The 27796-nt window shown below is 43.1% G+C and overlaps 1 long non-coding RNA gene across 1 annotated transcript in view; it reads right to left on the bottom strand.

Moving 5' to 3' along the window:
- LOC129534108 (uncharacterized) overlaps positions 1-25535 on the bottom strand; it is a 132227-nt gene extending 106692 nt beyond the window's left edge. The window contains exon 1 of the long non-coding RNA XR_008680532.2: positions 25365-25535. This is a non-coding gene — a long non-coding RNA (uncharacterized lncRNA). The remainder of the gene's footprint in view (positions 1-25364) is intronic.
- Positions 25536-27796: the final 2261 nt, after the last annotated feature.

Genomic DNA, 27796 nt, shown 5'->3' with positions numbered 1-27796 from the left:
CTCGGAATAATGCCTAGATAGTGTTCTTTCAACCCAGTGCTTTGGGGAGTCACAGAAATGGCAGAGGGCTGTGGCTTCGGCTTTCTGTGCTGCTGCTGGAAGGGAGTATATAGATGCGGTGGCGTGTGTGGCTAGACTACAGGGATCTGGATCTCCTGGTCAGTGTGGTCCTGTTCACAGTGTTTTCTGATATTGTCACGGTGATGATGTATTGTTACAGCAGGTGGTTAGTCAGACATGAGCAGGGCAGGAGAGGGCAGCCCCCCACCCCCACCAGGAATGTCAGGCAGCCAGCAGGTGATGGTCAGGCGGTTGCTGTCTCTCTAAAATCGTAATTTGTCACAGCCAGCGCCAGGGAAAGGCAGTCTTCCAATAGATGGAAACACCTGAAACTGGTGATCAGCAGCTTCCTGATAAGATCTCAGAAGTTGGCCGAGTGGGCTCAAGCATGTGCGCTAAGAGGCAAAATGGTGGAGTTTAACTGGTCTATGACCTTTCTCCAGGAACACTCGACCGGGAAGGGGGAAAAAAAAAAATGCCTCAAGTGCGCCTGCGCACAACTCCAGTAAACACAACTGTGCATGCTCCTCTCCCAGGTGCTGGCAGGCCACTGCACATGCGGACACCACCCCAAGGGAGGAATCAGGAGAGCAGGCACACAAGGCCCCGGAAGCATATGCCAACGTAGAAGACCCCAAGTCAAAGGTCAAACAGGGCACTTGATCACTCAAGTCCCCCGCTAGACCCCCTTCTGCGTGTACTTTACTTTCGTTCCTGCTCTAAAATGTTGTAATAAACTTTCACTCCTGCTCTAAAACTTGCCTTGGTCTCTCACTCTGCCCTATGACCCTCTGTGGAATTCTTCTGAGGAGGCAAGAATTGAGGTTGCTGCAGACCCCTGTGGATGCCCTGTGGCTAACAGTGTCATGAACCCAGCATCCTCCAAACCAGCTTCTCTGACTCAACACTGCTCCCTTCCATCCCTTCCCATTCTACCAACACAGATATTCCCGAAACAGCAACTCCGACTATGCTACCTTCTCATGTCAACACTTCTGAGGGCTCCAGATGTAAATGTAAGTGTAAAGGTATCTTACCAGCTGCCTCAATCCACCATTCCAGGCTCACCACCTCCCAGGCCCTACTGTGCTCCACCCACCTTAGCATCTTGGAAGCTCTGCGGCCAGGCCATGCACACCCAGCCTTGTGCCTGGCCCACTGCATCTCCTTGGGAAGCACTCCTCCACCTTCCCTACAGACCATCTTATATCTTATACCTTCCATAGGTTCCTTCTAAATGCCACCTCCTCAATCCGCTGTCTCACGTAGAATTAATTCTCACACTTTTTACTTATACAGAAATGTTCTACAGACTTTAGAAGACATCCTATTGTACTAAAGTTTACAGTGTATTAGATTTGCATTATAGTTATTACATGTTTGTTTCCAGTTAGACTGCGGTCTTTGGAGGGTAGGAACAAGTTCTTATTTTTCTCTGTACCCAGCAGCTTACGCACAGTAAGGACTCAGGCAGTACTTATTATTATAGTTAAATAAACAGAGCTTTACAGGTTTACACGTGTCTCAAATGTTTTTCCATTTTGCAGACTTGACTTAAAAACACAGACATAACCCTTAGAATCACTCTGTGAGTTAGTAGCCATGCCATTAAATGACAGACTTAGAGATGCATATATATTTTGGAATCTTGAACACCCACCTTCCTTTCGGTAAGCAAGATAATACATCAACAAGACTTGCTTTAGAAAAACTTTCATTTGCAAAATTCATAGCTCAGCCATCGTTATTGTGCTCATTTTTTACATGAGAAAACATTAGCACATAAAAGCTAGACTAATTTACCAGCCTTCCTTGGTGAATTAATGACGGAGCCACAGCTAGGAGCCAAGATTTACTGAATTCCTACGTTAATCTTAGTCCATGGAACCACTCAACCTGTGGACCAGTCAAGCTAGACTGAGGAAGAATAGGATTGAAGTAGAACTCCCTCTCTTACTGGCCACTGAGAACAGGGTATGGTTTGAATCAAATGCTTTCCTACAGGAGTCATGAATCAACCATAACTTCCTCCTGCTCTGTATAATTTCTCACTGATTTGAACCAAGCACATGGCAACTACCTACGGCACAATCTTTGGGGATGAAACGTTGAAGCCAATGGATGTTGCTTTAAACTTACCAAGGGCTAACATCTTTGGCAAAACTCTACCTTTGCCTCAATGCATAAGTAGTTTTCCTCAGCACTAGATTCCTTTAAAATTATATGTTATGAGGAAAAAATAAAACTTGCCAACTTATGCATTGAATGTGATGACCTTCAGTGCATTTTTGGATGTTGCTAAGAAATGTTTTCTTTTCTTTTTTTTTTTTTTTTTTTTTGAGATGGAGTCTCTCTTTCACCCAGGCTGGAGTGCAGTGGTGTGATCTTGGCTGACTGCAAGCTCCACCTCCCGGGTACAAGTGATTCTCCTGCCTCAGCCTCCTGAGTAGCTGGGACTACAGGTGCCCGCCACAATGCCCAGCTAATTTCTGTATTTTTTAGTAGAGACAGGGCTTCACATGTTGGCCAGGCTGGTCTTGAACTCCTGACCTCAGGTGATCCATCTGCCTCAGCCTCCGAAAGTGCTGGGATTACAGGCGTGAGCCACCGTGCCCAGCTGAAACGTTTTCTAAATTACATTTGGATTTTCTGCATGCTAAGGGAAACAATTTGCATGTCATCAACAGATACATGAAAATTCCAAGCTGTGTTAGAAAAACTTCATAAACATAAACATTTGGCATGCCAAATTTTATGCCTAAGTATCAAAGGAAGAGTAGCTTACTCATGGTTTTGTATTTAAGATGTCAGCTGGGTCAAACCAATGATAGATGATCAGAGTGGTGCTTTCATTAAAGAGAAGGAAAGGAATGTTAGGCAGACTTTAGAATGCATAAATAACCAAATGAGAAAAAAATGGGAAAAAGTGTGTAAGAATACCGTAGTCAATGTGGAATCAGTTATCTTTTAACATTACACAGAAAGGCAGTGCCAGTGAAACACACATACACAGGTGTGAACACACACACACCCCTAGTGTCAAGTCAGTCCTTCCTCAGGAAATTCCATAACTATGTGACTTAGGGCCAGTTACAAACTCTGAGCCTGGCTTCTCATTTATAAAGTGAGAAGAGTGATATCCTCTTCACAGGACTACTGTGAATATGAAAATAAGTAAGTACATGAAAATGTATTATACCTATGAAAAGCTTGTTCTGTGATAGGCATTTAGAAACAACAGCAAAATAAATGTCATAAAGTCCAGAATGGGTCAGGTGCAGTGGCTCACACCTGTAATCCCAGCACTTTAGGAGGCCGAGGCAGGTGGATCATTTGAGGCCAGGAGGTCGAGACCAGCCTGGCCAGCATGGTAAAACCCTGTCTCTACTAAAAATACAAAAATTAGTCTGGCATGCTGGGTGTGCCTATAGTCCCAGCTACTTGGGAGGTTGAGGCAGCAAAATTGCTTGAATCTGGGGGGCAGGGGCTGCAGTGAGCTGAGATCATGCCACTGCACTCCAGCCTGGGCAACAGAGCAAGACTCTGTCTCAAGAAAGAAAAAAAAAAGTCCAGAATGTAAAGCGCTGATGAGATTCAGGTAAATGTAATCCATGGTAAGTGCGATGCTTGTTAATATGGTTCCTTCCTTTTCTGAGGTTTGAGTTAGGACTCCATTTGTAGAAGGAAGACTAGACCATTTCTGTTTGCACATAAAATCTGCCTCTCAAGGCAGGCTAAGTCACTGGGTACTGTCTTCACCTGACAAGCTCCCTTGGGCCCAGCTCAGTTCAGATCTTCCTGTCCTAGGGTGGCCTCTCTCCCTACCTGCCCCTGCCCCAGGGATGGCCTTTACTACCAAGCAGCGGTGGGAAAGACCAAGCCCTCCCCCTCTCTCTGGGCTCTACTCAAAGGAAAAACTTCTGACGTCATTTTACATTTTGTTGTTCTCAGTGACCATTCTCAGTTCCATCTCACTTTTCTACTTTCTTTTGATTTTCTTCTGTTTTCATATTTTTATTTTATTATTTGGTGAACTTGTGTTATCATTTCTTTTGCAATCTCTACGCATCTCACACTGTTCTTTTGCAGGACTGCTTTTCTTCTCTTCTTTCTACAACTTTGTTCTTCTCTTCCTCTTCTTTCTCCCTCTCTTTACCTTCTCCCAGGGCTGATACAGGGCCAGTGCCAAGGGCCCACAATACTTTAAGGAGCCTTCAAAATATTTTTATTTCTTTTAAAATCAGAAGAAAAAAATGAATGTTGGGGTCAAACGAAATGTTTCAATAAACAATACTTATATATTAATCTTCATACCAACAGTCATAAAATAATTACATAATTGTGAATATAATCTTTTTATCGAAGAAGTGGCCCGCACATAGTCTCCAGAGCCCACAAAGTCATCATGCGTCCTTGCCTTCTCCCTCTACTGAAGCTTACCACCAACACTTCTACTTTTCTCCACTTTACTTTTACAGTAAAATTCACTCCATCATTTTTTTCCATGTTTCTCCCAACAACGAACTCAAGAGCTCACTTTTCCGTGTTCCCATAGAACCTTGAGTATAAATATCCATTACAGCAATCATTATATTAATACCAATTATCCTTTTGTGAGCCCTGCTGGATTGTGAATCCTTGGCATGGCTGAACCTATCTTACTTACCTTTACAGAGGATTCATCAATGTTTTATATACAAACCAATGAGCAAAGGAATCAGTACATAATCAATGATTCATACTTCAAGCACTGCTCTCACTCACTGAAATGTACATACACCATCCACCGACCAAGCCTTGTCATGAGCAGGGAAGCCCACAGGGGAGAGGAAGGTGTGTCTCTGCTGGTGTAGAAGTGTAGAGGCAGGTGGTGAAGTTGTCAGCAATGCCACACTGGCGTAAGAGGGCTATGATCGAAAGGAACTGCTGCTGCTGTAGCCAAGGCAACTGGAATTGAGGACATTTTTGGTGAGTTAAGTCTGCTCATCCTTTGGGTCCTGTTTGCCAGTGGAAACTTCCTCTAAAGGAGCTAACTTCCTAGGAATGAATATCTATTTTTCTGCATAACAAACCAACCCATTATTCAAATTCATTGATGTCCGGTTAATGGAGGCGCAGAAATACCAGGGGAAAAGTCCAGCCACTGTCCGCCCTGCAGCCACGAGCTCTTAGTGCCTTAGTGGACAAGCAGCTGTGAATCAGATGGAGGGAGGGAGCAAGGCTGAAAGTAAGACAGGAAAAGGGCTGAGTCTATGGAGTTCACACTTCCAACACCATCATCATGTATGGAGTCCTGTTTTTCAAAGCTCAAGTAACATGTCTTCGTTTCTCATTATTGTGGCCTGACAGTTTCAAAGCACCACCTGTACTTCTGAACTGGATAATGTACAGGGAAAGGGTGTGTGATATTACTACTGACAAGAATCCAAAATGAGGACTTTGAGCTCTTGAACATAAGCAAGTGTCTTGATAGGTGAGTAAATCAAAACCTCCCACTGAAAAAACTAGGATTCCCTAAACAGGGATCCACGTGACTGTGGGTCTGCGGAAGAAAACAGCTGCGACTTCAAAAATTTGACTTGGGGAAAAAAGAAAGTGCTGTTTTCCCTCTAGAACTTTCAGTTCTCGTAGCTTCTTTTGTTGCTGTAAAATTATATTCGTTAACAAAGCCCCTGGGAGAGCTGCCATGGTGGAGCGGCAGTTGGAAATAATGCTGCAGAATGAGATGAAAATTCATCCAAGGGTTTGCACAATTTCAGGGCCTCAAAAAATTGAGATATTAAGCAACAAGTCCAGCAGGGCCGTGCACCTTGCAGTGAAACTGCTCCGGACCCTGATTCCTGCACTCACAGAGAATCAAAGTGACTGCCTGCTCCACAATTGCCCCTCAGCTTCCTCCAGCGGCACAACCCCACCTCAAAACACAAAGAGAGTCTGATTATCCTGGCAAGACTTAAAAGTCCAAATAAGAAAAAGTAGAAATAGATGAAAAGCCTGTTCTTACTATTCTACCAGAAAACAGAAAGTGGAACTCATTAACGGTCTTTATTCTTTCATTTACCGAACTGTGTCAAACTCTGCATCTGGCACTGTAAGCCCTTGAAATGAAGAAAATAAACATGCAAGACGGTAAGTAATAGCTCATCCCTAGAAGGCTCACATGGGAAAACCCATGGAAGGCGAATGTGTAACATGGAGGCGATGAAGGCTAGAATCCCCATCCACACAGTCCACAGACAGACAAAGCAATATTGCCCCTCCATGAGCCCTTTCCTCCCCAGCTCCTCCTCAGGGAGCCAGCGCCTCATTCCACTGCTTCTCACTTCTTACCTAGTGTTCCGCTCCATCTGATAATTAGAGCTGGGAAAGACTGGTTTGACTGGTTTGACTATTTGGGGTTCACCCAGTAACCCACATGCTTTAGGCCCTTTCAAGTTTCTGCAGAGGCTGCTTTCCGGCACAGAGGAGGATTTCAGAGTGACCGCGCTGCTTGAATATAAATGCAAGTTAATACAGTGCCCCAGTGTGTCTATTAACTGGGCTAAAGATTTACATTTTGAGGTTGAACTTTCCCTCTCTATTAAACCATCAATTTCATAGGCTGGGCAAGGAGAAAACTCCCAGGCATACAGACAAGGTGACCTCCGTGCTGCCCACAGTAAAAGACTTCCTCCAATAACTAGTGTTTTCTTCTAGCTTGAATCTTCTTTACAGATACGTTTTCAAAACTCGGCAAAGTCACTATTATGACCATGGCCAGCCTAGAAATAAAAACCCACTTGGGCTGCTTCATTACATCTTACAGTAAATACTATTTTGCTTAGCTCTGAACAAGAAATCTTCCCTGAGTTTTCCCAGGTAACAATGCACTAGGTTTAAAGGATAATCATGAAAAAAATAATGTTTAAGGCTTTCCATAAATAAACCTCAAAAATATCATATAAAGAGAAAAGCTGTCGCTCTGTAACAAAGGCCTAGGACTTCTGCCAACCTCGTTAGAATAATGATGCAGAAATTGGGGGCCACGTTTTTCACACTTACAAAGAAATAAAACTGGCATACGAGTGATCACCGGCACAAGGCGCCTTGCACCCCAAAAATGATCCGGCTTCCTCTGTGTTTCCTGGTCTCCCGCTGATCACTCCTTGCATGAAGTCCTGTGCCGATGAACACCTAATAAATATTCACTGATGATGACAACTTATATCTTCCCTGAGACTGGGACAATACCCCGGCCTGTCTGATGTCACTGGCATCACGCCACCCAAATCGCAAGTGCAAGCAGCAGGTGGGCGCTGGAGCAATAAAGGAGTGTGTGTGGCCACAGGAGGGACACTGCGGGGCCCTTCCCTGCCCGAAACCACCACAGCCTGCCAGCCGCCAACGGGGACGGGAGGAAGGTTCCTCGGAGCTTCCACCAGGGCATTCAGCACTTCAACCTGCCTGGAGAATTTCATTAGAATCTCAGAAGCTGAGAAATTATTTCAACACGATAGTTCACAATGCAAAGGTGCACATTTATCATCTTTTACATTTAAAATATTTTATTGGGGGGGTGTGAGAGGAATTTCCATAAGTATATATAATCTCTGATTTTTAAAAATTTCAAATATGGAAAAGTACCAAATAACTTATATTCAGCAGTTCTAATAAGAACCTAGTATCTTATTTTTTATAAGCAGATTATTTTGTTAGAGAGTATTATAGTAACTCACTTTCCCCTTAGAAATTCTCCCTGCTTATAGATGTTAGCTAAGCTCCATTAGCACAAAAGGTTGCCTGTCTTTTTTCTCTAAAGATAAAAACATCCTGCTCATAGTTTTAAACTCTTTGACAAACAACAACAAAAGCCCTAAACTTCTCTGTGCAGTGGCATCCTGATGAAATCTAACTGGAAAACGATAAAGCGACAGAAATCCCAGGCTTTGAGATATTTTTAATTGCCAATTTTCCTCTTGCACTGAGGCATTAATCCTTGAAGAATAGAAAGTAGACTTGCCAATAACCCAGCAGAGAAGGGGCATGGGAGTAAGAGAAGGAAGGAAGCACATAATGGTGGGAGAACTCCCCCTCTCCCCCCAGAAGCCTCTATTGAATCCACCCCTGTCCCCACCCTGCCTGCCCTCCTGGGCCTCCCCGCCTTGTAACTGGAAGCCAGCCGAGAGCAGCATTGGTATTCAAATTAGTCTGCCAATCTCTGCCTGGCACAGCTCTTGGTGGCCTGTCAGTACATGGCTGGAAGACAAGGTACCAGATCTTAGATCTGGGGAGATCCAGCCAGATTTCAAACCCACCCAGGATATGTGTCATCAGCCTATCCACGGGATGTCTTGAGGCGGAAAGTGTTTTCTTCTCTATCGTCTTTATTTTTATTAAAACAAAACAAACAAACAAAAAAACCCAAGAAGACAATGCATCTCCAACAGAGATTTAAAAAGACAGAGGAAGGGGGCTATGCAGAGTCAAGCGAGGCATTCAGCACTAAACATCGGTTTCCATGGGAACGAGAGCTGCTTTGTGGAGCTCCGGCAACTTCCCACTCGCTCTCCCCCATAGAACTGGGACCACAGTCTCTGGCATTGTATTTGTGTGGCCAACTTTTCTTTTTTCTCATTCACTCCCCCTGCCTCTGCCTATCCCCAGCAACAACCCCCATCGCCACACAAGCAAAAAGCAGAGGAGTGCTCAGAGGTCTGGCTGGATTCAATCACAAAGCATAAAAGGACCTGGCAACGGGGAGCCCCCACGCTGCCCGAAAGACCCTGCCATCCTTTCGTCTCTTGTCTCATTTTTCATCCCCTCTTCAAGCAGCTCATGAGGACTATTTCTTAACTCTTTTCCTGCTTAACACACAATCATTGTGTATCAGTTTTAAATTACATTTTCATGTGCCTAAAATGCTCTGGGCACATGGGAATTTTTTTTTTTTTTTTTTTTTTTTTTTTGACACAGTCTCCCTCTGTCGCCCAGGCTAGAGTGCAGCGGCCCGATCTTGGCTCACTGCAACCTCCGCCTTCTGGGTTCAAGCCATTCTCCTGTCTCAGCCTCTGGAGTAGCTAGAACTACAGGCGCATGCCACGACACCTGGCTATTTTTTTTTTTTTTTTTTTTAAGTAGAGATGGAGTTTCACCATATTGGTCAGGCTGGTCTTGAACTCCTGACCTCAGGTGATCCACCCACCTAAGACTCCCAAAGTGCTGGGATCAACAGGCGTGAGCCACCGCACCTGGCCAGATATTTTTTTTTAATAGTAATAACCTACAAAGAAAATAGTGTTGAGAGAAGCATGATTTTAAAGCAAACTTAGTAAATCGTCAAAATGTTGATGTATTCTGTTGGGGTGCGTGTGCACGTGTATATATGCTAGAAGGAGGGTGACAGAGAGGAACTTTTAGAGGGTCATTCCTGCCTACCTTTGATGAGGGGGTGTAGTTCAGTGTTCAAACACTGTGAGGTCAGGTGAAAATCCGAAGTTCATCTTCTCTATTTAACTGAATACCTTTAATTTGGTGGTGTTTTTTTCTAATTTATTTTTACTTTTAAATTTAAAAAGGGAAATATTTATGAATCTATTACTCAGAAGCTGCCATGCAAAACATTTTAACACATAAATCCTCACCATTTTGCTAAGTGTCAGAACTTTTTTTTTTAATGAGAGAAAAGGCATATTTTTTAACACTGTTCATAAATCACCACTAAAATATTTAGTACTACAAGTTTTTGAGGTTTCAAAGGCACTCCTTTCTTTAAAAGGTTTACAGAATGCTTCAAAGTCTACCCAGGCAAAAACCCCCTTGTCATTCACAGGCAAGCTTTCAGATTCAAAGACGTTTGCATTTTGTTTGTAAGTATTTATTTAGGAGATCTGCAATTCATTTTCTTTTGCAAGATGAAAATGTCAATTTTAATCATTTAAATTCAAACTTGTAAAAAAAAGTTCAGCCTATCTATGTGTAACTGAGCTGCAATCTTACCATTTTGAAAGGTTTCTTGGAATATACGGCATGAAAGGAGTTACTAAAGATTGAGAGCCATTTAGAGCTTTGGTGAATAAGAAATATGATTTGTCCATCAAAGCTAGAAATCATTTTTAAATCCATCTCTTCCCTCATTCACCTCCCTCATGAATATAATGCCTCTTTATCACAAAGATGTTAGGACATTGGCATCGGTGTTGATTCTTTGACATCCTCCCACCTCACCTGTTCTGTCCTCCCCCATAGAATTGTTCAAGATCCACTTAAAACATTATTTCTCAAAATGTGAAGCAGATGCAAACCCTGGGCTTGTTGCTTTACTTCCTGGGTCACTATTACATACTCTCCCCTCCCTTTCCTCCTCTCCCCCAACTCCCCTCCCTTCCCGACCTTCCCAGAAAGAGGCATTGAGTCAGGATGCTCTGAAGACCAGAGCAGATCAGTAACTAGCAATAACTGATAGTAACTAGTAAAGGGCTTCTCCCACACCCACTGGAAATGAACCTTCATTTTCGCTATTCTTCAGTTCCAAATGTTTCCCACTGCCCTGTCAAAGACACAGACGGTGCGTTTTTCCCTGTAGAGCACCTCCCTTGACCCTGCTCCTGAAGACCTTGGTCTGTGCTTGTCCAGTGAGAGCCGCACCTCCGTGGGGATTCCATGCTAGTGTGGGAAGGCAGGTTAAGGGAGGGCTGCACACACGATGATTGTTGTTAAAAGCACCAGTGTGTTCCCTAGAGGATTTGAAGGGGGAGCGATGGAAGCGTGCCCCTCCTCCTTCTGTCTCCAGGAAGAAAGGCTTCCCCTGGCTTAGAGTGCTCTAGGGCGCTGGGTCCCCTCAGGGTCTTCCTTCTGTGTTCTATGTTCAACCTTCCATCCCCACACCCCAATCCCAGGCCCTGCCAGTTCCCAGCACTAGCCCTGTTCTCCCGGTTATGGGAAAGGGGTCCCAATCCAGTCCCCAAGAGAGGGTTCTTGGACCTCCCACAAGAAAGAATTTGGGATGAGTCCATACAGGAAAGTGAAAGCAAGTTTATTAAGAAAGTAAAGGAACTAAAGACTGGCTACTCCATAAGCAGAGCAGCAGCATAGGCTGCTCAACTGATTATACTTTTTGACTATAGACTTCTTGATTATATGCTAAACAAGGGGTGGATTATTCATGAGTTTTCCAGGAAACGGCTGGGCAATTCCCAGAACTGAGGGTTCCTCCCCTTTTTAGGCCATATAGGGTAACTTCCCAACATTGCTATGGCATTTGTAAACTGTCATGGCGCTGGAGGGAGTGTCTTTTAGCATGCTAATGCATTATAATTAGTGTATAATGAGCAGTGAGGCCGACCAGCTGTCACTTTTGTCACCATTTTGGTTTTGGTGGGTTTTAGCCGGCTTCTTTACCACATGCTGTTTTATCAGCAGGGTCTTTGTGACCTGTACCCTGTACTGACCTCCTATCTCATCCTGTGACTAAGAATGCCTTAATCTCTTGGGAATGCAGCCCAGTAGGTGTCAGCCTGATTTTACCCAGCCCCCTTTCAAGATGGAGTCGCTCTGGTTCAATCACCTTTGACACCCCTGCCTTGAAACATGGGTAGGTCTCTTGAAGTCCCAAAAAGGTTTTCACTGGGCTCCACTGCATCTTCTATTTACCTTCTCTAGTCACACATCACAAAAATCATCCCAGAGAAACATCGTTGCCACCAGGGAGTCTCACACTCTCAGGTCCTGGCATTGGAAGGCAGCTGGAGGTTAGCAGAGCCATCCTTCTTTCCTTCCCCTCAGGTTAAAATCTTGAGTGGGTGGCCTGAAGTCACATTGCCTGCTCCCTCTCTTTTTCCCTCAGCCTCTGTGGCCTCACTCCCACTCCTACCAGTGCACAAAACCATGTTCCTGAAGGTCTTCATTCTGTTGCCCCCCCATTACCCATCAGAAGCACTTTGCTTTTGTGTTTCCATGATGCTGACATTTTCTGTTGCTTCCCCTACCTCTTTCCCTGATCCTGTTTCCTTTCCTAAGTCCTCATCTCCTTCCTTCTTTCTTCTGTTTTTGCCCTCTGGCCTCACCTCTGCTCATTTAATTTCAACTCCAAGTCCGCATCAGTTAACAAACCTCATCTTTCCTTAAACCTCCTCAGCTTCCCTTCCATACATGCCAATTGCAGCTTCTCCAGGTGAGACATTCCTCACCCACACCTGCATTATTAAAAAGGCCTCCCAACAGGTGAATTCTAAATTCAAAAGTTCAATGGGTTCTAAACAGGAGGCTGACCTAAAGAATGCAAGAATATATGGTCTTTAAGAATAGGGACTATCTTACTCAACTTGAATTTTTAGTCATGCCCAGCACATCATAGAACCACAAGAAACCCAGGGAAATCCTAGGTTTAGTGGACTCTAAAAGGCATACACGCATTCATTCAAAAATACTCGCCATGTCACTACTGACCAATAGAGACACAGTAGCAAAATACATCAAATGGAGTTTCTACATTTTTTCAAACTCTCAGTCGAATGGAGGCAAAGATATTAAACCAATAATCATTAAAGTAATTAATTATAATAAAATACAAGGTAAAAGCACAAGGTGCAATGGAAATCGGTAACAGCTGTGGGGAGCACAAAAGCCACCCTTGAGGAGCCTGGATGGGACCTGAAGAGTTCCAGGGGTGAGTGGGCTGGGTGGGCTATGGGAGCAGCCTTTTGGACGGGGGCTGGAAAGCACCTGGTGGACTGAGGTTTGGAAAACCCGCTGTGAGGCTGAGGGATGATGATAAAGTGAGGCTGTGGTGCAAGGGGAGAGGCCTCAGTCTTTCAGGGAAAGTCGGACTTCACCTAGAACAGAGGGACTCCATGAGACACAGTGCATGATGGTACCTTCCAAGCTCGTTCCTGTGGATTTGGGGTGGGCCACACCACTTCTCTATATTTGTTGCCACAACCTTAAAATCTTCACAATAAATATAGCGAAACTTAAGGATGACTGGTTGGAATGCAAGGGTTTGACTTTGTTTGGCTCTGTGTCCCCACCCAAATCTCATCTCGAACTGTAATCAGGGGAGGGGTCTGGTGGGAGGTGATTGGGTCATGGAGGTGGACTTCCTCCTTGCTGTTCTCATGGTAGTAAGTTCTCATGAGACCCGATGGTTTAAAAGTGTGTGGCACTTTCCCCCTCACACTCTTTCTCTCTCCTGTCACCATGGAAAGAAGGTGCCCGCTTCCCCTTTGCCTCCCACCGTGATTGTCAAGTTTCCTGAGGCCTCCCTAGCCATGCTTCTGTGCAGCCTGTGGAACTGAGTCAATCCAACCTCTTTTCTTCATAAATTACCCAGTCTCAGGTAGTTCTTCATGGCAGTATAAGAATAGACTGACACAGGCTTGAAATAAGAAAATATTTTACTTTCCCATACCAGTAACAAGGCAAGTTAACATTGCTATCTAAGACGATCACAGAGGCCAGGCGAGAACGGGACAGCCTTGCACCTGAGCCCTGGGTGACAACGCACACAGAGTTCATGGTGACAAGTCCACCTCTCTGTGAACTCATTCAGATCTGACAGCATCAGGCGTGTTGTGGACAGGACGGCCCCAACCCTGTGAGAATCATTTCCTCTTGGGCCTTGGGGAAACAATCCTCTCAAGAAGCAGCTTCTTGAAGCTTGGAAAACATCTAATCAGTACGGCAGTATGGCAGCAAGACTTCTTGAACAGGTGGCCCCCAGAGCTTTCTGACAATACATTCCGGAGATGCACCTGAGAACCCCTTTGAAAGACAGCACAATTTGACATCCACATTTTGTGACCATGACCTCAAAAACAGGTTCACTCTTACAATTTAAAAAAAAAAAAAAAAAAAAAAAAGCCCTGCTTTACACCTAACTCCTGCACCTACCACCCATAAGTTAATAAATAGAAGATGGCAATATTTTACTTTGACCCCTCACTGAAACAATCTGAGATTATTTTGTTTTTATCAACATCAAATGCACAGCTGCTGCAATCATGTATGACTCAAATATCAAAGGCAACTTTCACCAAATGGTCACACCAGCAAAAGCTTCCTCTACTTCTAATGTCCCTCTGTGGGTTGATTGGGTTGATTGTGCCACAGATAGGTTCTTCATCATTTAATCAACCAGAATTAGCATAAGCGTAGGCATTCACATTCATGCTTACTAAAAATAATGTGACAAAAAAGGCTTTGGGATAAGGCTAGCTTCCAGATTACCAAGTTAAATAAGCGTGTACCATTACCTTAAATTTGCAAGTACTTTAATGTTTTAAGAATGTTTCCTATGTATTTATCTGGTTCACTAATCATTTATTCAGCTTGTCTGCATGGCCTGTATCCTGAGAAGTTTTGTGAAGTTCAGTGTTACTACGCCATCTTAATTTAATCAGGGTGATGTTTTCAAAGTTATCAACATGCAGATTTGTTAGAATATAGGTTTGGCCACTATCACAGAAACCACAAATGACAGTAGCTTAAATAAGATGGAAGTTTATTTCTCTCTCATAAAATACTGAGATGAGAGGAACATCCAGTTGGAAGGGCAGCTCCCTCCTCCTGCCTTGTTGCTCTGTCTTCCATAAGGTTGTGAAAGGAAAACAAATCTTGGGACCCCAAAATCACTAAGCTAAGGAGAAAAGTCAACCTGGGAACTGCTTACGGCAAATCTGCCTCCCATTCCATTCAAAGTCATCCCTCTGCTCACTGAGATAAATGCATATCTGATTGCTTCCTTTGGAGAGGCTCATCAGACACTCAAAACAATGCATCCATTTGTCTCTTATCTACCTACGACCTGGAAGCCCCCTCCCTACTTCTAGTTGTCCTGCCTTTCCAGCCCAACCACCATACATCTTAACATATTGATGTCTCAGGTCTCCCTAAAATGTATAAAACCAAACTGTGCCCTGACCACCTTGGGCACATGTCACCAGGACCTCCTGAGGCTGTCACAGGCACACATCCTTAACTTTGGTGAAATAAACTTACTAAATTGACTGAGACCTCTCTCGGATATGTGGGGTTCACAAGGTACCATGCTCTGCACCAATGCTGGCTCATCCCACATTGGTATCCTGGACAGCAGAAGGGAAGAGGAGGCACCACCTGGAAGCTCCACATATCCCTCTCTGTACACACCACTGGCCAGGACATAGCCTTATGGCCAAAATGAGCTGCAAGGGAATCTTGGAAGCATGGGCTGGCTAGGCAGCAGCATGCCTATGTAGAAATTCTAACACGAATGCAAGATAAGAAGTGTCAACAAAAAGAGTTAGACTCCATAAAATATTTGAAGAGATTTACTCTGAGTCAAATATGAGTGATCAATGGCCCGTGAAACAGCTCTCAGGAGATCCTGAGAACATGTGCCCAAGGTGGTCAGGCTATAACTTGGTTTTATACATTTCAGAGACACATAAGACCTCAATAAATACATATCAATCAATATATGTAAAATTTATATTTCTTTTGTCAGAAAAGATGGGAAAACTGAAAGCAGGGAGCATCCAGGTCATAGGTGGCAATTTTCTGATTGGCAATTGGTTGAAAGAATTCATCTAAAGACCTGGAATCAATAGAAGGGAGTATCTGAGTTAAGATAAGGGGTCGAGGAGATCTAGGTTTTATCACACAAATGAAGCCTCCCTGCAGCAGGCTTCAGAGAAAATAGATTTTAAATGTCTCTTATCAGACTTAAAGAGTCTGTTCTGTCAGTCTTAAGGTTTCTGTTTTAATGTTAATGCTGGTCAGCTATGCCTGAATTCCAAAGAAAGGAAGGGATAATGAGGCATATCTTACCCCCACTTCCCACCGTGGCCTGAATTCATTTTTCAGATTAACTTTGGAATGCCCTTGGCCAAGGGGAGGGCCCATCAGTTGGTTGACGTGCTTTGACTTTTATTTTTGGCTTGTAGAAGAATGGATTTAGGGGGTAGAACCAACAATCTGTATAATTTTTTTTCTTTGTAGCTTTACAGCTTTTTACAGTAAAATAAGATTTTGTAGCACAATAACTAAATATTGTTGAATTGTTCAATATTTTGAATATTGAGCTCATGAACCAAATACTGTTTGGAGAGGAAGCACTACTATTTTATCTCCTCCTTTAGCACATCAAAAACCAGGACCAGAAGACCCACATCCATGCCCCTCTCTCCTAGAGTTCGGACATGGTCCCCCTTTCACTTAGGATGAGATCTGTGCTTCTACTACTTGTAAAAAATGACATGAGACAAGGAAAAGAAGTCTGCTACTTAGTTATGGTCTAGGATATACTGAGAACATCAAGAAGAAAATAGAAGAGTAGAGTCAAAGGTAGAAATCTCTAGGCTATACCCTGAGACAGCGGAGAACTTCAGATGGGTGAGGATAACACAGAAACCAGGGCCTCTCTTGCCACCACCCCCATATACCCTGATGTCCCTCTTGGGGCTCTGGGAAGAGGTTTTCTTTTTATTTTATTATTATTATACTTTAAGTTTTAGGGTACATGTGCACAATGTGCAGGTTAGTTACATATGTATACATGCACCATGCTGGTGTGCTGCACCCATTAACTCGTCATTTAGCATTAGGTATATCTCCTAATGCTATCCCTCCCCCGTCTCCCCACCCCACAACAGTCTCCAGAGTGTGATGTTCCCTGGGAAGAGGTTTTCTTCGAGGCTTCTGTGGACCAGACGACCTGCTATTGCAATATGATTTCAGAGAGAGGTCTTGAAGTCAAGCTCTCTGGGGCTATTAGTGCCTTTATGTTATGAGCACTAAGCTGAGAGTCAGAGGCTCTGCTATGCGGGCAGCCAAGGCTGGGCAGAAGGACCCACAGCAGCATCCGGGATGCATAGGCCACGCAGGGGCAGGAAGCAGCTGGGACACAGGAAGCCAGGCCGGGGCTGAGGAAACCAGCTCTGTCCAACCCAGGAGAGAGACCACCAGGGTGCATTTATATTTTTTAAAAATGTTATGGAAAGAAATGCAATTTGAATTTTGTCCCTGACTTTCTCCCACTAGTAAAAGAAAAAAAAAGGATTGTTAAGACAAACAAAGTCCTGTTCTGAATACCATAGTTTCATATAATACATTCCACAAGGTAAATCTGAACTCTTGCCAAAAGTTTGTGAAGAAAATACAGACAGTATTCCACCCCTCAGTTCCCAAGATCTTATAATGAAACTATTTCCTTGCCTGACTAAGAACAAACAAACAAAAATCCAGAAGAAGACAAAAGAAAAAAATCTTGAGATGAGTGCAATTAAAAACAACATAATTTTCACATGTCATCTGGTCCTGGAATCACAGTTACTAAGCACTTGAACACCCTTTAGGGTTTCATTCTGTAAAATTTCCTTACTTTCCAATGTATGCAAATTCCAATTCAAAGTATATAAAAACACCTCTTTTTATTTTTTTCTCAGCAGAAATCAAATCTTACAGATACGGGTCCCACTCTATCACTCGCCAGTGTTCCTCTTGTAACTTTATTCTCTCAACTTCTCTGTAAACAGCTTGTCTCAGGTCTCCAGAAAACAAAACCGTCTTTCCTTTGATCCTGACATATTCACAAGTGAATAAGTTGATTTTCCTCCTTCTTCTCACAACCAGTCTTAGTGAATAACTCATCTACTTTTCTTAAGTGCAGCATTTAATTCAAACGACTGCTCAGGCTCTCACGCCCTCTCAATACACATAGGCTAATCCCTGTCATATCGTCCTCATCACTCTGCGTAGAGTTCTTTCAAGATTTTCCTCAATGGTTTTCAACAAACAAATTCAACGGACCCTTTGAAGACATCCTCCTCCCTAAACTCAGTGGTATTGGATACAACAGGCCAATCCTCTTTCCTGGCATTATCTGTCTTTGGCAGCCCTGACCTGTGTTCTGAGGTCTCCTCCTTTCTTTCCAGATGCCCCTTCTGTCTCCTTCAGGCAGAGGTTCTGCAAAGATCCATCTTTGATGCCTTCTTGTATCTCTGTATACCCTGTGGCTTCCATGATTTATCTGCTGTGTGTAGAAGAGTCTTTCCAAGTCCTGAAGTCCAGGGTATGTCCCCAGGAGGGACATTGTGGTATCACAGATAGGACCATATTCAGTATTACTACTTTTGCTGAATTGCTCCCCAAAAGACGCAACAATTAATGTTCTCAGCAGCAGTGTCTGAGGTGCCCTACGGCTCTGCCTATACCTAAGCTTGTCATGTCAGAGTTCCAGGTTTCAAATTACATCACACTATTACCTTAATCTGCATTAAATCAAAAGGTTGAACATCCTTTCATATATTATTGGCCATTTAGGTTATCTTTTTTTAAATTGTGTTTATATAGTTTAATTTTTAATTGGTTTGTTTTGTTGAATTGTTGGATTTCATCATAAACTCTGGATGCTAATCCTGTGTGGATTCTAGGCATTTGCGAATATCTTCTTCCAATGTTCTTAGCCCTTTTAGTCAACTCATTGTAAAGAAGTTTTAATTTTCATAATCTTTTAAGGTTTGTCCTTAGTATATCATATTTAAGAGATCACTTTTTACTATAAGATCAGAAATATGTTCTCATTATCTTCTGAAAGTTGTACTTTTTCATTGATTTTGGTGTACAGAGGGAGGTACAGACATAATCTACCTTTCTAAAATATAGTAACCGATTTCCATGATGGTTAGTGAATTTATATCCTTTTCTCTACCAATTTTGTGTGCTGTTTTCTGAAATCTTGCAGTCTAATGCTGGGCTCTCCATTCTCTTCCATCCTTCTATGTTTCTGTTCCTTCTACCAACATTACACTGTCCTATGCCTGTTGTTCATACTGGAGTTGTTCCTTGCAGAAACACATCTTCATCTGGACTTTATCGGAGGGAGTCTTTTGTAACCTTGGATGAAGATATAAAACTATAGCTCTTTTGTGTTGAATTTTATCAGGTGCTCCAGGAGTATTACCAGCCTAGGATCACTTTTTAAATAATTATTTTGCCTTATGGGCTCCTGGACCACATAGGTAATATATATTCCAACCCTATAAGTAGTTTGAGGGCACTGTTATGCTTACAAAACCTTAGAGGAGATTATTTTATGTGCAGAACTTAAGACACATAAGTTCTGTAGTGGCCTCCCTCCCTTGTGGGTACATTTTTAATTGAAACTTTCCACTCTTGCTATAGCCACTTGAGGATACCAGCTTTAAGCTCATGGTCTTAGATCTGACTTCTACTTCATTCATAGTTTCTGGAACTTACTGCTTGATGAGCTCAATTCTGCAATTAAAATATTTTTTATATAATACATATTGTTCAGATTGTCTGGTGATGGATTACTGATGGAGAAATTTCAGATTATTTAATTCAAAATATTGCTGATATAAAAGTTAAGTGACTTATGCTTAATCTTGAGGCACCCCTCTTCATCCTCATGTCTCTATCTGCCTGATTTGATAATTTCAGCAGAACGACCCGTAAGCACCTCAAAATCAGTTGAACTTCTCCCTCATTTTCCTTCCAAAATAAAGTTCTGTTAATAACATCACTATCTCCAACCATACAGGTTCGCTTCAATCTCAGTGCATTTATGGTATGTAAATTATGTGTCAAAGAAAGTGGGAAAAGATCATTGAGCATCCCTTCCTTGCCTCCAAAGCCAATAAATTCCAAACTTAGGTTTAACTAACCTCTGAAATGTCCAGTTCCACTGCTTCCTTTCCAGTCCCGTTGCTCATTGAGTCTCAGTGCTTCTCATCCCAACCCTTGGAAGAGCCTCCACTTCCAGATGCTTCTCTTCAAGCAACCTCTCACTCTGGCCACATGAGTCATCCAGAAGTAGCATTTGGATTCCACCCTTTGCCTCCCCAAATTATCAAACGTCTCTGTGGTTTGTGAAATAGAATTCCAGCTCTTCTACCTAGAGCTTAAATCCCACCATGATCTGATCCCAATCTACCATCTGAAGCTAATGCTCCTCTCCATATGGGATCAGCCTCTACACACAAAATAAATGTTCTCCCTCCATGTTACACTTGGGGAGCAATACAGAGAATGAGTTCTGGAGTAAGGCAGTTTGGGTTCAAATGCTGGCTTCATCACTGACACACGATTTGCACAAGACAATGATTCCATCTGAGCCTCATTAGGATGTATTTTCAAGATGTAGCAGATATAATTTGCTGAAGGATTGAGAAAGAGGACTCCAGGTGTATAGCCTGAGCTACAGGAAGGACGCAGTCAGCACTGAGGGCTGTGGAGGGCTAGGAAGAGGAGGCAAGATTAGGAGTTCAGTTTTGAACATGGGAAGTGGGGACATCTGTTGGCACACATCCTTCAAGACCCAGCTTGAACATTGTCTCCTCTGGGTAACTGTCCTTCATTCTGCTTTTTACGATAGTGCAATCTCTGCTTTCCTCCAGCCACTACCTTCCTCCTCACAGTAGAGTTGGTTTATCTGTCTCTATTCTCCTCCCGGACAACAATCTTGCTTGTAAGAGGATTCAGGTCTGATTCATCTCTCTTCCCCTCCCCAACATTTAAGAGACGATTTTACACACAGTAAAAGATCAAAAATATTTTTGAAGGAAAGTGAACATGTATATATTTTAATTCATATCATGAATATCATTAAGTACTTCAAACCAGTGAGAAAATTCATTCTCACAAACTTTAATCCGAACAACAGACACAGCCTCCTTACACAGCAGGCTCTGAAACAGCTCTTCTGAAGGAAACTCTTCTAAAGTTGCTTGGCATTTTCCATCATCTCCTGTAAGAATCTGTGATTACAGATCCTTAGTGCTAAATATTCATTAATAGGAACCTCTGGTTGCTCTTCAATTATGTAATAGAGACAACATGTTTGCCGAGCAAATAAAAATGAGAGTGAATTGCAAAAACAAAAATAAAATACAATATGGACAGGTTGCAGCTCAAGCTTCACATACACATATCTGCAGATATCTAAGATTTGCAGCATATGTGATGGGGTCCAGGGGAAAATGGGCAGCCCATGCCAAAACCCTTCTGTCTGTCATTTCACTATTACTGTACCACATATATATTTCTGCACAAAAATTTATTATTAGTACAAAATCTGGCATTCCTTGTGGAGAAATAGGAATGCTTTTATACTGTTGGTGGGAGTGTAAATTAGTTCAACCATTCTGGAATACAGTGTGGCGATTCCTCAAGGATCTAGAACTAGAACTACCATTTGACCCAGTCATTCCATTACTGGGTATATACCCAAAGGATTATAAATCATGCTACTATAAAGACACATGCACACATATGTTTATTGCAGCACTATTCACAATAGCAAAGACTTGGAACCAACCCAAATGTCCATCAGTGATAGACTGGATTAAGAAAATGTGGCACATATACACCATGGAATACTATGCAGCCATAAAAAAGGATGAGTTCATGTCCTTTGCAGGGACATGGATGAAGCTGGAAACCATCGTTCTAAGCAAACTATCACAAGGACAAAAAATCAAACACCGCATGTTCTCACTCATAGATGGGAATTGAACAATGAGAACACATGGACACAGGGCAGGGAACATCACACCCTGGGGCCTGTCGTGGGGTGGGGGGAGGGGGGAGGGATAGCATTAGGAGAAATACCTAATGTAAATGAGTTGATGGGTGCAGCAAATCAACAAGGCACATGTACACCTATGTATCAAACCAGCACGTTGTGCACATGCATCCTAGAACTTAAAGTATAATAATAAAAAAAAGAACCAATTTAAAAAAAAATCTGACATTCCTTTATCAGCTCCTGCGAGTCTGTGGTATTGCCTGATATCCTCAGTAAAGAGAAAGAGAGTTTTAAACAAAGGATAATGACCACTTTATTACTGAGTGTCTAAGAGCCATGGCGGGTTAGACTGGGAAGATAGGCTCATGCTTGCTCTGTCTGACCCTGGATTTAAAGAGTACACCCCTGGCTCCTACCAGACTTAGGGGTTTTGTTCATTTTTGTTTGTCTGCTTAACTGATTGCTTGATTATTTAAAGTTTTTTGGAAAATAACAGAGTCAACTATAGTCCTGCTATAAACTGCAGCCACCTTTTGAATGCCCTAAGGAGATTCTGAAAAATACATGTGTCTCTGGGCCCTACCCCAGACCTACAGAATCCGAATCCCTGGAGGAGCCAGGCACCGTGTCAAGCCAGCTCCACAGGGGACTGGAGAGCCCCCAGGTAGGGTTCTGAGCCAAGGTGTTATGTAAGGTAGGCCCATATTCAAATCCTAGCTCTGCCACTTAATAGCTGGATGACCTACAACTAACCCTCTTAGAATCAGTTTCTTCATCTGCACAATGAGGATTACAAAGCCTACCAGGGCCGGCCTGAAGATTAGAAATTATGAACAAAAAGAGCCTGGTATTGTACTCGGCAGTCATTGCCCAGTATTGGTAGCTCCACATCAAGGTTTTCGTGACAGCTTTAGTTATCCATCATCTGCAAATCTATTTTTATAGGAGAGCCCTACGGGGCTTCCGCCTCCCTCTGGAGCTCATGTCACATGTCCCTCTGTCTTAGCCTACACTCTAGCCTACCCGGCCTGCTTTCTTTTGCTCAAGCAGAATAAATCCATTCCCACATGAAGCCTTCTCAGCAGCTCTCCCCGTTCTTACTGTTGACTCCTTCTCCTTATTTTGGTCAGACTCACATGGCCACCGCAGCACTCTATTGCATTACAGACAGCTGGTGTCTCTTGCAGTTCTGATGGCCTACGACTTGCATTACCCTGACTTCTATCTTGACTGTTGACTTCTCCCCACTGGAATAGAAGCTCTACTAGTACTGGGCACTTGTCTGCCTCTTTCTGTGCTCCATTCCCAATACCTAAACCTGGAGTAGGATAGAAACTTAATGAGCATTTCCTGACTAAATCTGTAAACTTGACAAATACTACTCATCCATAATCAATTCCTATAGTCATTTCTTAGACTTATCCCTCAAATTCTGATTATAAATCAAAAACTCATATTACAAATTCCGGACATTGGGAATTCCTCCACAAATATAAAGAGAAGTCCAGCCATGTTTATATTCAAGAACTCAACCAATCACTTTTGCCAACAATGGTAATTCCAGAGTGCAGGGAAGGGCAAAAGCCACAAAAGCAAGAAGTGAAAGGAGAAAGCTCTCCTTAATTTTCTTCTTTCCTTTATAGCTTCCCTGTAACCTTTTCTTTTCCCACTGCCATCAGGCTTTTATAAACTACAGCAATGCTAATGGGTTTGCAAATGTCATAAGTGGTGCCCCCTGCCATAATGGCAGTGGTTCCTTGCTCGAGACGAGAACACAGCATGACCATGAGGATGCTGTAGGGGGCCCATCAGGACCTCACTGGAACCTTCTAGAGGCCTGCATCAGGAACCCATGCCTTCCAAGCCCACCGCAGCTGTTTGTTAAGCAGTAGCTCATGGTCATATAGTCAGGATGCTTGGAGAGAACTGAAACCCCTTTGGAAACAGTAGCAGCTCCATACGGCTCTGTAAGAAACTCAGAGACCTGCTCTAGGCTCTCCTGCTAGAGTTCAGGGTCCTCTTGAGATTCAACCTGTGCTCTGGCCAGCAGAGCTAGGGATGAGAGAAAAGGAATTTGCCTTCAAAAAGCGATCTCTCTCTCACTTTCCTTAGTTGTATTTGTGTATTTCTAGTAAATTAGAAAAGCAGTAAAGCCCTTCAGCTTTAGAACCCAATCTGAATGATCACATTCCTAGGGGAGCATTTGGCATCCTGGAAGCATAGGAACCCCTGGCCTTGGTTTTGGGCTGCTGTTCAGTCCGAGCAAGGCCTCTTTAGCAATGGAAACCTCCAATTCTGCACTGTGTGTGAGCTGCTTTATATCGATTTTTTTTCACATTTCTTATTGACTTTTTGTCAATTTAATTCTTTACCTACTATTTTTCTCTTATGATACGTCAACGTTTTCTGAATGACTCCTTTTTCTACATTGATTTACTTTTCTGGAAAGACTTCTTGTCTTTTCAACATGCTGCTTACCTATTTTTTTCTTTTATATTTTTTCTTTTATACTTTTCCCTGGTTTACTATAAAACTTTCTTTTCTTTTCATTGGCTTTGTTGGTGTCTGGTTTTAAAGCTTTTCTGGGGCTTTTAAAAGAATAAACTTGAATAGAATTTGGTATTTAATTGTATTCTCATAGCAGGTGGGTGTGTGACAAATGTGGATTTAGGGCCTTTCAGTGGAGGTGGTGGGGAGGAATACCCATAGTTGGGCCACCCACATTATGTGTTTCATGCAAATAAGTCCTATATGTAGCTTTGTTTCAAACTATCGAGCAAAGCAGCAGGGATTATAAATTGCCCCACAGAAGGTGTCACTTTTCAGGTAGGCATTCATAGATCATTGGCTGGGGAAGAGCTGCCAGATGAAAGAGCAGGGACAAGCAGATCACTGGCCTTCATGTGCATAAATGGCCCTAAGGTGTACAGCTGACCTGATGCATATAGCTGACCCCATGTATATAGTTGACCCGATGCATATAGCTGACCCTGATGCATATAGCTGATCCTGATGCATATAGATGACCTGATGCATATAGCTGACCCTGATGCATATAGCTGACCCTGATGCATATACCTGACCCTAATGCATATAGCTGACCTGATGCATATAGCCGACCTGATGCATATAGCCGACCCTGATGCATATAGCTGACCCAATGCATATAGTTGACCCTGACACGTATAGCTGACCTGATGCATATATAGCTGACCCTGGTACATATAACTGATCCTGATGCATATAGCTCATCCTGATGCATTTAGCCGACCTGATACATATAGCTGATCCCAATGCATATAGCTGACCTGATGCATATAGCTGACCTTAATGCATATACTAACCCTGATGCATATACCTGAACCTGATGCACATAGCTGACTTTGACGCACACAGCCAACCCTGATGCATATATCTGACCTTGATGCATGGAGCTGACCCTGATGCATGGAGCTGATCCTGATGCATGTACCTGACCCTGATGCATACAGCTGACTTTGATGCATAGAGCTGACTGTAACGCATATAACTGTTTTTAATGCACATAACTGGTGCATATAGCTGACCCTGATGCATATAGCAGACCTTGAGGCATATAGCTGACCACAATGCATATAGCTGGTCCTAATACATATGACTGACCCTAATGTATTCAGCTGATACTAATGCATACAGTGGGTCCTAATGCATACAGCTGATCCAAACATATACCCAATTCTAAAAGCAGACAAAGAAGCCAGTCACTGCTAAATAAACCGCAACACGGAGGAAAGAATCACAGGAAAAAAAAACCAATTCTTACCATCGAAATGCCACTGTAGAAGATTCTGTACTGCCTTGGTATGCAAACAAATGAATAGTTTTTGAATTTTTTCAAATGGAGGATAAATGAGGCAAGTGGTCACCATCTGGAACTTACCAAGGCTTTTTAAAAACGCTTGCCAAACAGAATCATTGTGAGCAACAGAGCCAGATCCGGCCCCTGGACCAGCCAGCCATCCTCCAGTGCCGCATTTAATATGTTGTGGGAAAAACGCTTCCTTCCCAGCAGAGGCAGCTGCCATCAGCCTAAGTGAGTCAACAATGGTGGAAACTGCCAAGTGGGCAACATCGAAGGCCATGTTTCCTCCCAGCCAACAGTGCTCCACTGAGCCTGGACAAAACCAAGGAGACAAGCCCAAAGGGCCCACTTATTTCCAAAAACATTGCAGCCCCATTCTCGGGAGAACAACCCACCCCTCCTAGCCTAATGGTGAACCCTTCATGACTCCCCACACTCCCCCTCACAATGCTGTCAGCTCAAGGGGACACGCTGTGATTCCCGTCTCGGTCTGGAACCACATTACAGAGTTGATTTTCTCTTAGGAGACACAACCCCAGCATGTCAAATCTTCATGGCTCATTGTATCAAGTCCTGTTTCCAAAAGTGAAATACCCTCGACTTGCACTTTCCAGAGTTAACAAAAACGGATACATTTGGGCTACAAGGACAACTCATGGAATGCTTCTTAAAAGACATATAATTATGGCAGAACGAAACTATATGGTTACAGAAATTAAGCTTGGCCCTTGAAATTCTAGATAAATTAGGTTTCTGAGAGAATTTCTTACAGGATAAAATAAAGGATTTTCAAATGCAGGATGAAGTGAAACATTATTTCTAGGGAAAAGATTTTTAGTTTTGATATCTTATGTTGGTGTTGTTAGAATCATTTAACTGGCAATGGCCTGTGTCCAAATAAAGCAAATCATGCATTTAATTCAATTTAACGCAGCTAACCATTCTTGAGCACCTACTTGGTTTCAGGTTCTGAGGTAGGCAGTTTAAATCTATTATTGAAACTTTACCACAGACAAATGCAGTAGGCACTGGCCTGATTTTGCACAGAAAAAGACAGAGGCTCAGAGAGGCCTATAATTTGCCCAAAGTCACACAGCCACTCTGCAGACCAGCTGGAGTTGCCCTTGGATCTCCCAGAGCCTGTGCTTGTCATGCTTTTCAGCACTGTGGCTCTCAGGCCTTATCCTTCACCCCAAGAGCTCACGGTGGCTATAAAGAAAGGGCAACCCAAAACTATTTAAAGTAAACAAATGAAGTGATTATAAGTTTAATGGTCAAAATCTATATAAAGAACTATAAAAGCACAAATGAGGGCTCAATTTATATACTTTTAAACTGCAATCTAGTCATCACAATTGGAAACACTCCATCATGTTCCCAGGAAGGGTGTTGCTTTGCTCTCCATTGTTGTGATTGGTTGTCTTAGTCCGTTCATGCTGCTATAACAAGACAGCACACTCTGGGTGGTTTATAACTACAGAAATTTACTTCTCACCATTCTGGAGGCTGAGAAGTCCAAGTCCAAGGCACCTGCAGTTTGCCTGCTGTTCACGCATAGACAGCTATCTTCTCACTCTAGCAGGAGGGGTGAGGGTCTCTTTTCTTTTTTTTTTTTTTTTTTTTTTTTGAGATGGAGTCTTGCTCTGTAGCCCAGGCTGGAGTGCAGTGGCATGATCTCGGCTCACTGCAACCTCTGCCTGCTGGGTCCCTGCTCAAGCAATTCTCCTGCCTCAGTCTCCCGAGTAGCTGGGATTACAGGCACGCGCCGCCATGCCCAGCTAATTTTTGTATTTTTTTTAGTAGAGACAGAGTTCACCGTGTTGGCCAGGATGGTCCTGAACTCCCGACCTCGTGATCCGCCCGCCTCGGCCTCCCAAAGCACTGGGATTACAGGTGTGAGCCACCGTGTCCTGGGCCTCTTTTCTAAGGTGGCTTCACTTCATCCTCACGACCTAAGCGGCTCCCAAAGGCCCCACCTCCTAATACGATCCCCTTGAGGGGAGGATTTCAACATAGGAATTTTGAGGGGACATAAACAGCATTGGTATTTGGTTTTTACTTCACTGTGTGCTTTGGAAAGGGAAAGGAACATCTCGCCCCATGGGTTGGCTGAGGCCACCTGCAAGGCGTTTTCAGGCAGCCTCAACTCCCTGAGATCCATGCCTCCACGGGGCCATTTGAGGGCTTTAACGCCACATAAATGTACATAATTCACCAGTGGGAGAGAGGCACCGTCATGAAGCATTCATGGACCCTTCACTATAAATGCCATCACATTGGCCAGCTGCACAAGACTCAGAGATGCTGCAGTTCCGTTGGAAAAAAATAAAACAAAGGCCCAAAGTTTGTTTTGAAATGAGGTTGAGCCTCTTACCAAGAAACCATTAATAACA

The sequence above is a fragment of the Gorilla gorilla genome, chromosome 5 (genome assembly GCF_029281585.2).
Source record: "Gorilla gorilla gorilla isolate KB3781 chromosome 5, NHGRI_mGorGor1-v2.1_pri, whole genome shotgun sequence".
Lineage (NCBI taxonomy): Eukaryota > Metazoa > Chordata > Mammalia > Primates > Hominidae > Gorilla > Gorilla gorilla.
Note: the sequence above shows the minus strand (reverse complement) of the source record. Positions and strands in the feature narration are given on the sequence as shown.